At 40.2% G+C, this 13,516-nt stretch overlaps 1 long non-coding RNA gene across 2 annotated transcripts in view; it reads right to left on the bottom strand.

The window, feature by feature from the left end:
• The window catches only part of LOC121099739, a 106,450-nt gene that overhangs the window by 50,859 nt on the left and 42,075 nt on the right, over window positions 1-13,516 (bottom strand). For both annotated transcript variants that reach the window (XR_005833184.1, XR_572303.2), the window contains exons 4-5: window positions 9,174-10,127; window positions 8,113-8,255 (exon numbers count right to left, since the gene is read on the bottom strand). This is a non-coding gene — a long non-coding RNA (uncharacterized LOC121099739). The remainder of the gene's footprint in view (window positions 1-8,112; window positions 8,256-9,173; window positions 10,128-13,516) is intronic.

Here is a 13,516-nt window from a genome sequence, read left to right as displayed (position 1 = left end):
TTTAGCATAGTGCTTCCGGGGTTCATGCACACTGTAGCCTGTATCGGGACCTCATCTCTCTTTACTGCCAAATAATATTCCATTGTACATAAACAGCACAGTTGGTTTCTCTGTTTGTTGATGAACGTTTGTTTCCACCTTTTGGCTATTAAGTACTGGAGTACCTGCTTTCCATTCATTTGTGTATATACCTAGGAGTGGAGTCGCCAAGCCTCACGGCAATTCTGTGTTTAACTTTTGGTGGAACCACCGAACTGTTTTCCACAGTGACTGCAGCATTTGACAGTTCCACAAACAATGTGTGAGGGTCGCCCTTTATTCTTAACATGTACCCATCTGTTCCTCTCCTATTCCCTACTTTCCACAAAGCCAGTCCCCCCAGACTTCCCTTTCCCCTAGACTGGCGGGGAGAAAAGTTGCACCTCTACTGGAAAGTGTTTATCAGGGGACACTGAGCAGCAAGGAACCTCCCTTGCCTGAAGCTATGCCCCTGCTCTTGTCTTTTCCACAAATAGAACACTGACCAGGAACAGGCAAGGACAAGCTCCCATCTCCCTGAGACACACCCACTACAGCCATTTCGGTTACTCCATAAAACCACCCTCTGCGCCCTCCAACACCTCCGTCCTCGCACAGAACATTCCATTAAACCCTCTTAAACAGTCAAAGCTGAGTGCAGAAAGGAAACATCTCTGTGTGGAAGCTGCCAGCCCTGGCTCAGACCTGCGGGCCGGTCTAAACTCTCAGCTCAAGCTTAAGATCTCCGAAGACACAGCCCCTCGCCTCGTCCTGCCCAGCCCCCTCTGCTAAGAGCCTGCCTGTCTGGGCCTGGCTGGTAGCAGACATGAATGGAGAGGGAGAGCCTCCCTCTCCACCCCCCTCCCACCGGGGTTACTGCCGGTCACAGAGCTATTTACATTTACAACAGCCCAACAGCGCCTGATCAAGCCGGAGCCAATCAGCAGCCCCCAAGCTTGTCTGACTCCGTCTGCTCCAATCAGGAGGTGCTATCCTTACAGCCTTTCTCTCTTTGAATCGCAGGCCGGCTGTCGCCTCTTTTAGGGAGGGGAGCCTGACTCACCGCTCCGCTCTTCTAGACCTCAGTTTGCCATTCTCAGGAATGGGGAAAAATACCAAAATACCGTTCAGTTGGCAAGACATCTTACACTATAGAACTCGGAGAGAGTTTTACATAGGAATGACGGACACTGTTCCTTACCGGCGCAGATCCAGCGCTTCTCTGCTACAAAGAGACGGAAATAAGAGATTTTAACCCTCCTCACTCCCAGCGCCTACCTAACTCCGGGCCCTCCTTATGGGCTCTTAAATCCACGGCTTGCCTTTGAGGTGGTGTGAACCCTCGCTAACCAGGACGGGCCTCGTAGGCAGAGCTAGTTTTGATCTGCAATAGTGCAAACACCTGCCATGTATGAGCAGGGAGCAAAGACTCAGAAAACAGACTGAAGACTGAGTAGTCACAGGGTAAAGCAGAAGCGCGAACGCGTTGGGAGACAGTTCATGGCTGATGTAATCCGAGCATAAAGAGGAGTGGGAGAGTGGGAAGGGTGGAAAGGAGGACTAGAAATCCGGTCCAAAGTTTAGGCTTGCTTCCGTAAGCGATATAGGGAGCCATCAGGTATTTTTAAGCAGGAGAGGAAAATAATCTCCGTGTTTCCGAAAGTTAACTGGTGGTAACCTAAAGAGCAGATCAAAGGAGGACCAGATTAGGGGTTGGAAGATTAGTTAGCAGGTCATGGAACCTAAAAACCAGGATAGTCATAGTAGAAATGGATAGGAAGGGCACAGACTGAGAGGCATTTTGAAGTCAAATCAATAGCACTTAATTGATTGGGAATGTGAGATGAGAGAGGACTGAAAGATGACTTTCAGTTTCCTCTCAGTGACTGCACGGGTTAACACCTCCAACTCACTGAAATTTATGCGGGGGGGGGGGGCAGAGGCGGAGCCAGGGGGAGAGAAGGGGAGAGAGAAAAAGAAGCGGATTTTGGGAAAGGTATAGGAATTCAATTTTCGACATGTGAAGTTTGAGTTACCAGAAGAATATCCACCTGGAAACAATACCCAGCAGACAGTAGGGAATAGGGTCTTCAGAAAAGAAAGAGATGAGATCCAAAGAGTGTATAGTGAAACTAGAAAGGAAATTGATAACCTAGGAAGGGATTACAGGTAAGAAGATTCAAGGACAGACTCTTGGGAAGTACCAACACTTCACAGGCAGAAAGAGGACACAGAGGTAGCAAAACAAAGAAATATCAGATATGAAGAAAACCAAACTAGACTTGTATAATAGAAATAAAAAACATAATTCTAGGAAGAGGAAGTAGGACATTGTAAAAAAAAAAAAAGATATGTAACAAAAGGACATTGGTCAAATAAATTATGAAACATTCATTAAATGGACTACAATACAGACATTAAAATTATGTTGTAAAACTATGACTTGCCATCAGAGATGTTTAACACATCTTAAGAGAAACATTCAAGTTAAAAAATAGTATATACAAAATTATCCCATTAAAAAAATACATATGTGACTGCAAAGGGGCATAAGGACACTTTTAGACTGGGGGAACTGTTCTAGATCATGATGGGGGGGTGGTTACACAGCTGCACACAATTACCAAAATCCTCAAACTGTAATGCCTTAAAAAGGGATTGGGGTGGGGATTGTTGATGGTACCCACTTCATGGAGTTGTCCTGGGAATTAAATGGCACAGTGCCTGGAACACAAGAAGGGCTCAATCAGGAGAAAAGAGAAGGGTAACCCAGGACCACTGCATGGAGTAGGAGACACTGGACATAAGGCCTGGAAGGATGAGACTCCATTTGGCCCTCCAACACAAAATCCCCAAGAAACAAACACACACCCTGGAGTGGGTCCACACAAAAAAGAAAGTGGAAAAAACTGAGTGCTTTTAGGAGTACTTTTAGACTGAAGAAAGGGAAGAGGGTACTTGGTGTAGCTGAGGGGCCTTGGTGCTGACTTAATGTATGCCACAGAAGGGGAGAGAGACCTACTGCTTGTTGCTCTGGAGGGTAGGATACAAGAGGGAAACTAGGTGGGAATGAGAGTGAGGCTTGTGGGGGTCAGGGAGTAGACCCAGTTTTAAGTTAAAGTAACTCACTGTTACAAGGTCTAGGAAGAAGGAAGCCACTCCTTACCAGATTGGTTTGACCTGTTGGAGATGCCCGGAGCAGGTTTCTGTGTGGATGACCTCTTGGGTTCCACCTAGGTTTTGACTCTGTGATTTTAAGTACACGAAACCCTTTCCAAAGACGATAGGATTTAAGTTCTGTTATTTTCAGTCTGTGGAATGGATGTCAACCTTGTTTCTTTGGACTGTCTAGCTATATCACATCTCTTCATGCTTTTAAGCACATCTATTTAAGTGACCTTTATGACCCCGACTGGATGAGCTTAAAATGATCATATGTGGCTGATTACCACTACTGCATTTTTAACTAGACCTCTGATAGCAATTCAATTAAAGTTGACCCTTGAACCATGCGGGGGTTAGGGGTACCGACCCCCATGCAGAAGATCTGCTATAATTTTTGACTCCTCCCAAACTTAATTAATTATAGACTACTGTTGATCAGAAGCTTTAACAATAACATAAACTATTGATCCACACATATTTTGTATGTTATATGTGGTCTATACTATATTCTTATACTAAAGTAAGCTAGGAAAAAGAAAATGTTCCTTAAAAAAAAGAAAATATATTTATAGTACTGTACTGCATATATATATTTAAAAAAATCTGCATCTAAGTGCACCCGGGCAGTTCTAAGTTGCGTTTTTCAACAGTCAACCGTGTTTGGTTACAACTGTATTTGATCAACTATGTTTGTTATGTAAGTTCACATTAGACTTCATATGGGTGTCACTCGTTTTGGCATTCTGTGGTACAGTGAGGAAACTATCAGATGAGCGGTCTGTAGACCCTAGTTTCATGCAGTGGTTTCACTCCTTAACTAGAGGCATAATGGAAGGAGGCATTTGACACAGAGGTTCTCAACATATGACCTGGAGACCCCTGAAGGTCCCCAAGAAACTTTCAGTGGATCTGTGAGGCCAAAGTGATTCTCATAATAATATTAAGCCTTTACTTGCCTTTTTTCACCATCATGTTTACATATGTCCCCAAGTAATGGTGGGTAAACTCTTTGCACCTTGACGGGAATCAAGGCAGTAGCTCCATACCATACCAGTAGTCATTGGATTCCCCACTGCCATGCACTTGGAGAGAGGTCAGTTTCATTTAAAAGTGTTTTTGAGGGCGCGTGGGTGGCTCAGTCAGTTAAGCGACTGCCTTCGGCTTAGTTCATGATCCTGGAGTCCCAGGATTGAGTCCCACATTAGGCTCCCTGCTCAGTGGGGAGTCTGCTTCTCCCTCTGACCCCCTCCCCGTGCTCTCTCTCTCAAATAAATAAATAAAATTTTAAAAAATTAGTGTTTTTGATAAAGGAGTCAAAATTATTAATTGTATTAAATCTTGACCATTGAGAACATGTCTTTTAAAAGTTCTGTGTCAGGGGCGCCTGGGTGGTGCAGTTGCTTAAGCATCCGACTCTCAGTTTCAGCTCAGGTCGTGATCTCAGGGTCGTGGGTTTGGTTCCTGTGTGGGGCTTGATTCAGTGCAGGGTCTGCTTGGGCCTCTCTCCTCCCTCTGCCTCTTCCCACCTCTCAAGTAAATAAATAAAAATCTTTAAAAATTCTGTGTCACAAAACAGAAAGTACACCTAAATTAGCAGTCCTGCTGCATATCAAAGAACAGTGGTTGTCTTGAGGAAAACCATTACTGTAATCATTTTAGTTGTGGGCTGAAATAACCACTATTTTCATTATAGCATCATTTTTATGTGAAAGGATGACTGACTAACTATGGATATTCAGACTTGAGTATATAGCAGACATTTTCTTGAACATCAGTAAATTAAGATTATTATTTCCAGAACTCACAATATTTGTCCCAATGGTAAAACTTGAGCTTTCAAAAAAATTAGAATTTTGGAAAGCTTGCATGTGGCACTGGGTTTGACAGCTTCCCAATAATTAGAGACTCATTTGATGAACAAATGTGATTTTTTGATATTGTAGAATGACATGTGTCAACATTTTGGAAGATTTGCATAACTCAGTCAACAGATATTTTCCAAAGCATAATGTTACTAGATCATGCATGGATAAAAGGTACATTCAAAATATAAGAGAGACCAGTAGGTTCTTATGTAAGAGAGAATGGTTTCAGATTCTAGGTTGCAACTAACCGTTAAGAAACTCTTACTTGTTGAGTTTTAGCGTAGTATCAAAGAAGAATATCCACAATTATCTTTTGAAAAGCTATTAAAATACTCCTACCTTTTTCAATTACATATCAGCGAGGTAAGATTTTCTTCATATATTTCAACCAAACAACATATGGTAACTGATTTGAGAATCTAGCTATCCTCTATTAGTCAGACATTGCAGAGATTAGTAAAAATGTAAAACAATAACACGATTCTCACTGTATTATTTTTTTGTTTTGGAGAATATATTTTTCATAAAATTTACTTGTTTCTGTTAACATGTAATAAGTTTATTATTGTTATTTCAAAAACATTTTAAACATTTATGTGTTAATTTCTAATAGGGAGAATGTTTAATAGATACGACCTTCATAAACAAAAACTCTTATAGTAGCTTTATTGAGATATAATCCACATACCATAAAATTCACCCATTTAAAGTGTGTTGTTCAGTGGTTTTTAATAAGTTCAGAGTTGTGCAATCATTGTCATAATCTGAACATTTTCATTACCCTAAAGGAATCTCCTATCCACTAGCAGTCGCTCCTCTTATCTCCCACACCCTAGTCCTGGGCAACTGCTCACTATGTTTCTTTCTGTCTCTATAGATTTCCCTATTCTAGATGTTTCATATAAACAGAATCATACAAGATGCAGTGCTTCGTGACTGGCTTTATCCATTTAGGATGTTTTCAAGGTTCATTCATGTTGTAGCATGAATTTTTTTTGAATTTTTTGATGGATTTTTTGATGAATTTCTCATGAATAATATCCCATTTTAAGGATATTTTGTTTATCTATTTATTGGTTAATGGGTATTTGGGTTGCTTCTACTTTTTTGGTTATTGTGAATAATACTGCTATGAACATTCATGTAAGGTTTTTGTGTGTATGTATGTTTTCAATTCTTTTGGATGCCTATCTAGGAGAATTGCTGAGTCATACAGTAACTCTTATGTTTAACCCTGAGGAACTGCCATATAGTTTTCCAAAGCAGCCAGCACCATTTTACATTCCCACCAGCAGTGTGTGTGTGTTGGGGGGGGGGGTGTCCAATTTCTCTGCGTCCTTACCAACACTTGCTATTATCTGTCTTTTTTATTATAGCCATCCTAATGAGTACTAAGTGGTATCTCATCATGGTTTTGATTGGCATTTTCCTAGTGACTAATGATATTGAGCATCTTTTCATGTGCTTATTGGCCATTTATATATCTTCTTTGGAGAAATGTCTATTTGAATCCTTTGCCCATTTGAAAATTGGATTATTTTTTTAATTGTTGAATTATAAGAGTTCTTTATATATTCTGGATACTAGTCTTATCAGATATACAATATGCAAATATTTCTCTCATCTTGTGCATTATATTTTTACTTTCTTGATAGTATCTTTTGAAGCACAGATTTTAAAATTTTGTTGATGTCCATTTCACTTTTTTTCTTTTATTACTTATACTTTTGATGTCACATCTAAGAAATCATTGCCTGATCCAAGGTCCCAAGAATTTACACTTAATTTTTCTCCTAAGAGTTTTATAGTTTTAGGTCTTACATTTAGGTCTTTGATATATTTTTATTTAATCTTTGTATATGGTGTGAGGTATCTCAATAATTTTAAGACTGTAAACAGGTCCTGAGATCAAAATGTGTGAGATTCAGTGATTTACTTCTCTGAGCCTCAGTTTCTCATCTTTAAAATGGTGCCTATATTTGACTTACCACCTCCTAATGCAACTATAAGTCAAAGGAAATGATAGAATTGGTTGTACATGATAAACTTAAGCACTCTTCAAATATAAGCCATCATTACTGCTATCATGTCTTATGTATATGTTGTCTGTCAACCTGTTGAAAGATCCTTGAGCCCTTTTTCTTGTTCTCCACCTGTCATAGCACTTTCCTCATTACTAGATACATAGCAGATCCTCAGTAAATATTTATTGGTAAACTGGCTGATATAGTATAAGCAATCTTATGTATCCCTGTGTTCTCAGGGAGGTAGAAAGAAAAGAATTTACTTTTTGGCAGTCACTCCTCAGCCACTTCCTCCTATCAACGGGTTAAGCTTGCAATTACCTCATAGTCTTTTTCACTTGAACTGTTAAGCTAAATCTTCTATGTGTTGTTTGTGAAATTTTTTGAACAGAGGTTGTTTTGCTTTTTTTAAGATTTTACTTATTTATTTGAGAGAGAGAGTAAGCATGAGCACAAGCAGGGAGGAGAGGCAGAAGAAGAAGCAGACTCCCCGTGGAGCAGGGAGCCTGATGCGGGGCTTGATCCCAGGACCCTGGGATCATGACCCGAGCTGAAGCCAGACGCTTAACCGACTGAGCCACCCAGGCTCCCCTGAACAGAAGTTTTTTGAACAGAAGTACGGGACTTTAAAATTATTTCTACTGTTTCATTTATTTGCTAATCCTAAGTTTGGAAACTATTGAGGACTTTTTGAATCCTAATTCTTTCTTCTGATATATTAAATATTTGTTCTAGCTTTGTTTAATTGAAAGTAGGATAAGCATACTTTCCCTATCGCAAGTAAGAGGGCCGTCTAGGTCAGAGCCAAGGACAGCATGAAATATTTTGTTTTGTTTTCCACTAATCTAAAATGAGACATTCTTCACCTGATCTACCAGGTTCACTCTGTGTCCTCCAACCATTTCCCTTATTTATGTCATAGACTAGCCTTACAATCAGAGCCAATAGAATAGTCAGTGAAAGAGAAAGGGAAAATATTTGAGAGTTTGGCAGGTTAAGAGTAATACTCTGTACAAAAAAATAACTATCGCTAATAGTACCTGTCTTTTATCCATGGTGAAGGCAATACAGTGAGGTGAAAGGGTAATGGTCTACTACCCAAGCGTTGAAGACTTGGCAGGTGTAGGTGTTTGACAAAAGCAGATGGACCCTAAGGCCATTCCTGCATCTAGAGTAGGAGAACCTAGAGAAAGAAGGAGAAGGTGCATTTAGAATCAAGGGTTTTGAAATCAAGACACTCAGTGAAATGTAAGGAGGATGAAATACATGAGGAGAGACAATCTAGTTTTGGTGTTTGTAACTTTAGTAGAAAACCATTAAATTGCCTAGAGCTGTACACTAATAATAGATTTAAAATAATCTGGGGCTCCCAACAAGATCCTGACAGAACAGATCCCAGACTCAACTGGTGTCTCCGTTTCCTCTCTTGGTGCCCTGGTTTAGGTGTTGAGGTGGTGGCCGTACTTGGGAGGGGCTGGTGAGATAGGAGATAAGACAATGTCGTGATTGTAGATCTGGTGGTGGTAGGGGTGGAATGTCCCAATGGGCTCTGTTCACTTGAAAAGTCTTTTATAGTCTCTTTGCATTTTTTTTTTATTTTATATGTAAGTTACACATATACATAGTTTAAAGGGCCAAATCATTTTATAAGGCTTATTTTGAAAATTGCAATACCTCATCCACCACTCCTCACCATGCTTCTACTTATGAATTTAAAAAATTTTTATGTATTATTTATTGTCTCCCACCATGGAAGATGAGACTTTCACTTTCTTCGCCATCACCACCTCTCCCACCGCCACATCCCACTCATGCACAAGGGCATGTGCATGTTTCATGCACACGTTGATATTACCATGACTATGTAAATATTGTTCACTCATGAGCCACATAATATACCCATGATTTCTCTCCTGTGCAACTCTTTGTTTTCTCTGACCCTAATGATTGTCTTTTTTTCTTTTAGTTTTATGGGCACTTACCATTAATTCAACCCAAACTCCCTACCAGTGGTCTATATCTGTTCTTAATACATTTGGTTACATTGGTCGTTCTATCAATCTCATCTTCTTAAAGATATCTCCCCAGGGAAACTTCTTACCTGCTCCAGCCTGGACTGGCTGCTCTCCAAGCCTATTGACTTGGTCTTATTTGCCTAGTTCTATTCAGCATCATTCTAGAGAGTCCTTTTTTTTTCTCTCTACTTTGGATTCCCTCCTCCTGGATCATTTGTGTTTCCCTTTCTTGGTTTCTTCTTATTTTGGAGAAGCCCCTTCTCTATTAGTCTCATTAAAAAGAGTGTTCTTAAGATATTCTCAGTCTTCCATTTTCCAAAATGTCATGATGATGTGCTTTGGTATGGATCCATTTTCATTCGGTATCAAGGCCTTGGTGGACACTTTCAATGTAGAAATGCTTGTTCTTCCATTCTGAGAATTTTTTTTTATTATTTTCTCCCATTTTCTTTCTCTCTCTCATCTCTAGAATTGATCCTCCATTTTTAAAAAAATCTTTCTCTTTTAATTCCCAAGTCTTTTTCTTTTGCTTGGTTTTCTAGGAGGTTTCCTCAATTTCATCTTACAAACCTTGTATTGAGTTTTTAAGATCTGCTATCATACTTTAATTGGCAAAAATTCTTTTGGAATTTTCCTTTTTATTGCATATTGTCTTGTTCCATGCAATATTTTCTTTTTTTCCTTTGAGATTATTAATGATAGTTTGAGGGAATATTTTTCTTCTCACTGCATAGTCTCTTGTCCTCTGAGTTTTTTGTTCCTGTTCTTTGTTTTGGCAAATCTGTTTCCACAGATAACTGATGATCCTTGGCTGTCTATTCATGTATCTAGTGAGGCACCGAAAAGCCAATCAGAGGCTCTGAGCATGTCATAGGGCACATCTGATGCAAGCAGATCTTTGTGTTCCTGACTGGACTGTTTCTTTGCATCATTCCCAATACTATATCATAAGTTTTTTCTGTAGGCTGTCAGAGTCTGCAGAGAAACTTCTTTCGATCTCCTGGTTGAATAGTTCAGCCTGGCTGCCAGCATTTTAGAAGCTGAAAGAAGAAAAGAGATTGAGGAGTATAAGTTTCATTATATATTCTACTCAACCCCCACTTTTTTGTATAATACTGTGTAGTTACTGTCTCCTGGTTGGATCCGGATACAATCTCCTGGTTGGATTGATACAATAACTCTGCCCTTAGAAGAATCTGGTGTTCTACAGTCAAGAGGTCCTTGATTACAACCCTACCAGTGAGTAAACCTCCAGTGTTTTGTCTGGAGTTGAGGCGGGGCAGGTGGGGGGTTGGGTCTCCTTACAACAGAACAGTTACCCTGTCCTTAGCCATACCTTCACACCATTCCCCCCACCCCTGCCACTTCCAAAGGTAGCCGGTACACCAAATCTTGAACCTTTTTGGGTCCCTCAGTGTAAATCATATTGCTTCTTGGCTTCCCCACTGCCTGTTTAAGCTTCAGCTTTCTAGGTTCTACTAAGACAGTTAATCCTTCATCCACCTGTTTTCCAGCTTCCCAAGTCTTATCTTGGACATTTCCCCCATTCTTTTTGATCTTCTGGGATTATGTCTTTTATTTATTTTTTACTAAAAAAAGTATTTATTTATTCGAGAGAGACAGAGATAGTGAGAAAGAGCACCCACAGGAAGGAGGGAGAGAAGCAGACTCCCCACTGAGCAGGGAACCTGATGTGGGGCTCAATCTCAGGACCCTGGAACCATGACCTGAGCTGAAGGCAGATGCTTAACCGACTGAGCCACCCAGGCACCCTATGAGATTATGCCTTCTAAAAAAAAAAAAATCCCCTTACTGTTATTTTACTAGTGTTTGGAGAGGGAGCAAAGCATGTGTTCAAGACTTCTTCCTTGGGGCGCCTGGGTGGCACAGCGGTTAGGCGTCTGCCTTCGGCTCGGGGTGTGATCCCGGCGTTGTGGGATCGAGCCCCACATCGGGCTCCTCCGCCATGGGCCTGCTTCTTCCTCTCCCACTCCCCCTGCTTGTGTTCCCTCTCTCGCTGGCTGTCTCTATCTCTGTCAAATAAATAAATAAATAAAATCTTTAATAAAAAAAAGACTTCTTCCTTGTCTTGAAACTCTCCCATAGTTTTTTAGAATCTATTTATCCCACGCATATTTTTTGAGTGCCTAATATATATTAGGTACTGTTTAAACACTTGGGATACATCAATGAACAAAAAAGGAATATCCTTGCACTTATGGAATTTACATTCTAGTGTGTGTGTGGAGGGAGAGATAATAAAAAATTAAACCTAAATATATATATTACATAATAGGTATTATGTAGGTAAGGTAAAAAGTGGAGCAGGAAATGGAGAATTAAAAGTAATGGGCAGGGGGATGGGGCTGCAGAATTTAGAGTGATCAAGGTAGGTGGCACTGAGAAAGTATAGTTTAAGCAAAGACTTGAGGGAAGTACATTCATAAATATGTATATTCCTAATAGGAGGCGTTTCTACATATTTTCCACAAGTTTTATACTCTCTTTATTCTTTTTTTTTTTTTAAAGATTTTATTTATTCATTCAACAGAGATAGAGACAGCCAGCGAGAGAGGGAACACAAGCAGGGGGAGTGGGAGAGGAAGAAGCAGGCCCACAGCAGAAGAGCCTGATGTGGGGCTCGATCCCAGATCGCCGGGATCACGCCCTGAGCCGAAGGCAGACGCTTAACCGCTGTGCCACCCAGGCGCCCCAATACTCTCTTTATTCTTAGGCTTAAGGTAGACCAATGTCTTCTCTTTATTTTGTACCTTACTGCACCTGGCATATAATTTTACAAAGAACCTGACATCACTGGCTGCCGAAGTACCTAGAGAGATCTTTGAACTTAGGGGCTGACTTGCCATATTCTTTTAGGTAAGACACCATCTGAATCTTAGTATCTTCATTTGTATGTGGAAACCACTAGACCTCATTCTCTTCCTGGAAGCTAGTATCCACAAGCTTCTAAGATTAATAAAGGATAAGTACTATGACAATACAGGTATTATAATGACATTTTTAATGATGAATGAGTGACACAGCCCACATTTTTTCGACAGGGAGAAAATATTCAGCTTATCATGGACATTAGATTAAATTTACGTTGGGGAATATTGAGGTAAGTTGGTTTGACTTGACCATTCCCATTCACCCACTCTTAAGCCCCAACCCACATTCTTACAGGCTGGCTTCATGATCAGAGGGCCAAGTAATGCTCTTCTGTGCAGGATCACAATATAAGGGACTAACTTTAAGTGAGCATTTACATGCCTGGCACTATGCTGGTGCTGTTGATACTCATAACAGCCTGATGAGACATAAGTTGCTAGCCCTATTTTCTTTCTTTCTTTTCTTCGTCCTCTTCTTCCTTTTTTTTTTTTTTTTAAGTAGGTTCCATATCCAGCATGGAGCCCAATGTGGATTTGAACTCATGACCCTGAGATCAAGAGCTGAGCTGAGATTATGAGTCGGACACTTAACCAACTGAGCCACCTAGGCACCCCAAGTCCTATTTTCAAATAAGGAACATGAACCTCAGGAGGTTAAATAACTTGTCTAAAGTCACACTGCTAATAAGTGGTGCAACCAGAATTCAACCCATGTAAGTCTGATTCCCAAGCATGAGCCCTTTTTGCACACCCCACTGCCTCTTAGGACAGACCCCCAGAAATGCATTTCAGAACATTTTATGATTCATCAAATACAGATACTAAATTAAAGAGTTTTTGAAATGTGAGCAAACAAAGCTTACAAAAATAAAGTAAAACCCTATTGTATTTTGTAGGTGTTTTAGTATGGGCTCTCCAGAGAAAGAATCAATGGAATATCCATCTTTATCTTTTTTTTCTCTCTCTCTCTCCCTCTCTCTCTCTGTCTCTCTCTGTCAATAGATAGATCAATTTACTATAAGGAATTGGCTCACATGATTATGGAGGCTGAATAGCCAAGATCTACAAAAGTCAAGACCTGCAGTCAGGAAGCTAGAAACCCAGGAGAGCTGATGGTAGATTTCCAGTCTGAGTCTGAGTCCAAAGAAGGGAGAAGACCCATGCCCCAGCTTGAAGACAGTCAGGAAGAGAAAAAGAATTCTTTCTTACTCAGACTTTTATTCTATTCAGGCTTTCAGCAGATTAGATGGAAGCCCACCCGCACTGGAGAAAGCATTCTTTTTTACTCAGTCTACTGAGTCAAATGTTATTCTCATTAAAAAAAATCCTCACAGAGATACCCAGAATAATGCTGAACCATATATCTGGGTGCCCTTTGGCCCAACCAAGTTGACACAAAATTAACTATCACAGTAGGTAATAAACTTAGAAAATTCATTTCTCTATGGGAAAAGAAATACAAATGGTCTTTTAATACATGGTGTAATACTTTATTTGTTACATTGATGTATCTGTTGAATATTGTGTGTTCTTTATAC

Source organism: Ursus maritimus, unplaced genomic scaffold (assembly GCF_017311325.1).
Source record: "Ursus maritimus isolate PB19 unplaced genomic scaffold, ASM1731132v1 scaffold_7, whole genome shotgun sequence".
In the NCBI taxonomy this organism is placed as follows: domain Eukaryota; kingdom Metazoa; phylum Chordata; class Mammalia; order Carnivora; family Ursidae; genus Ursus; species Ursus maritimus.
Note: the sequence above shows the minus strand (reverse complement) of the source record. Positions and strands in the feature narration are given on the sequence as shown.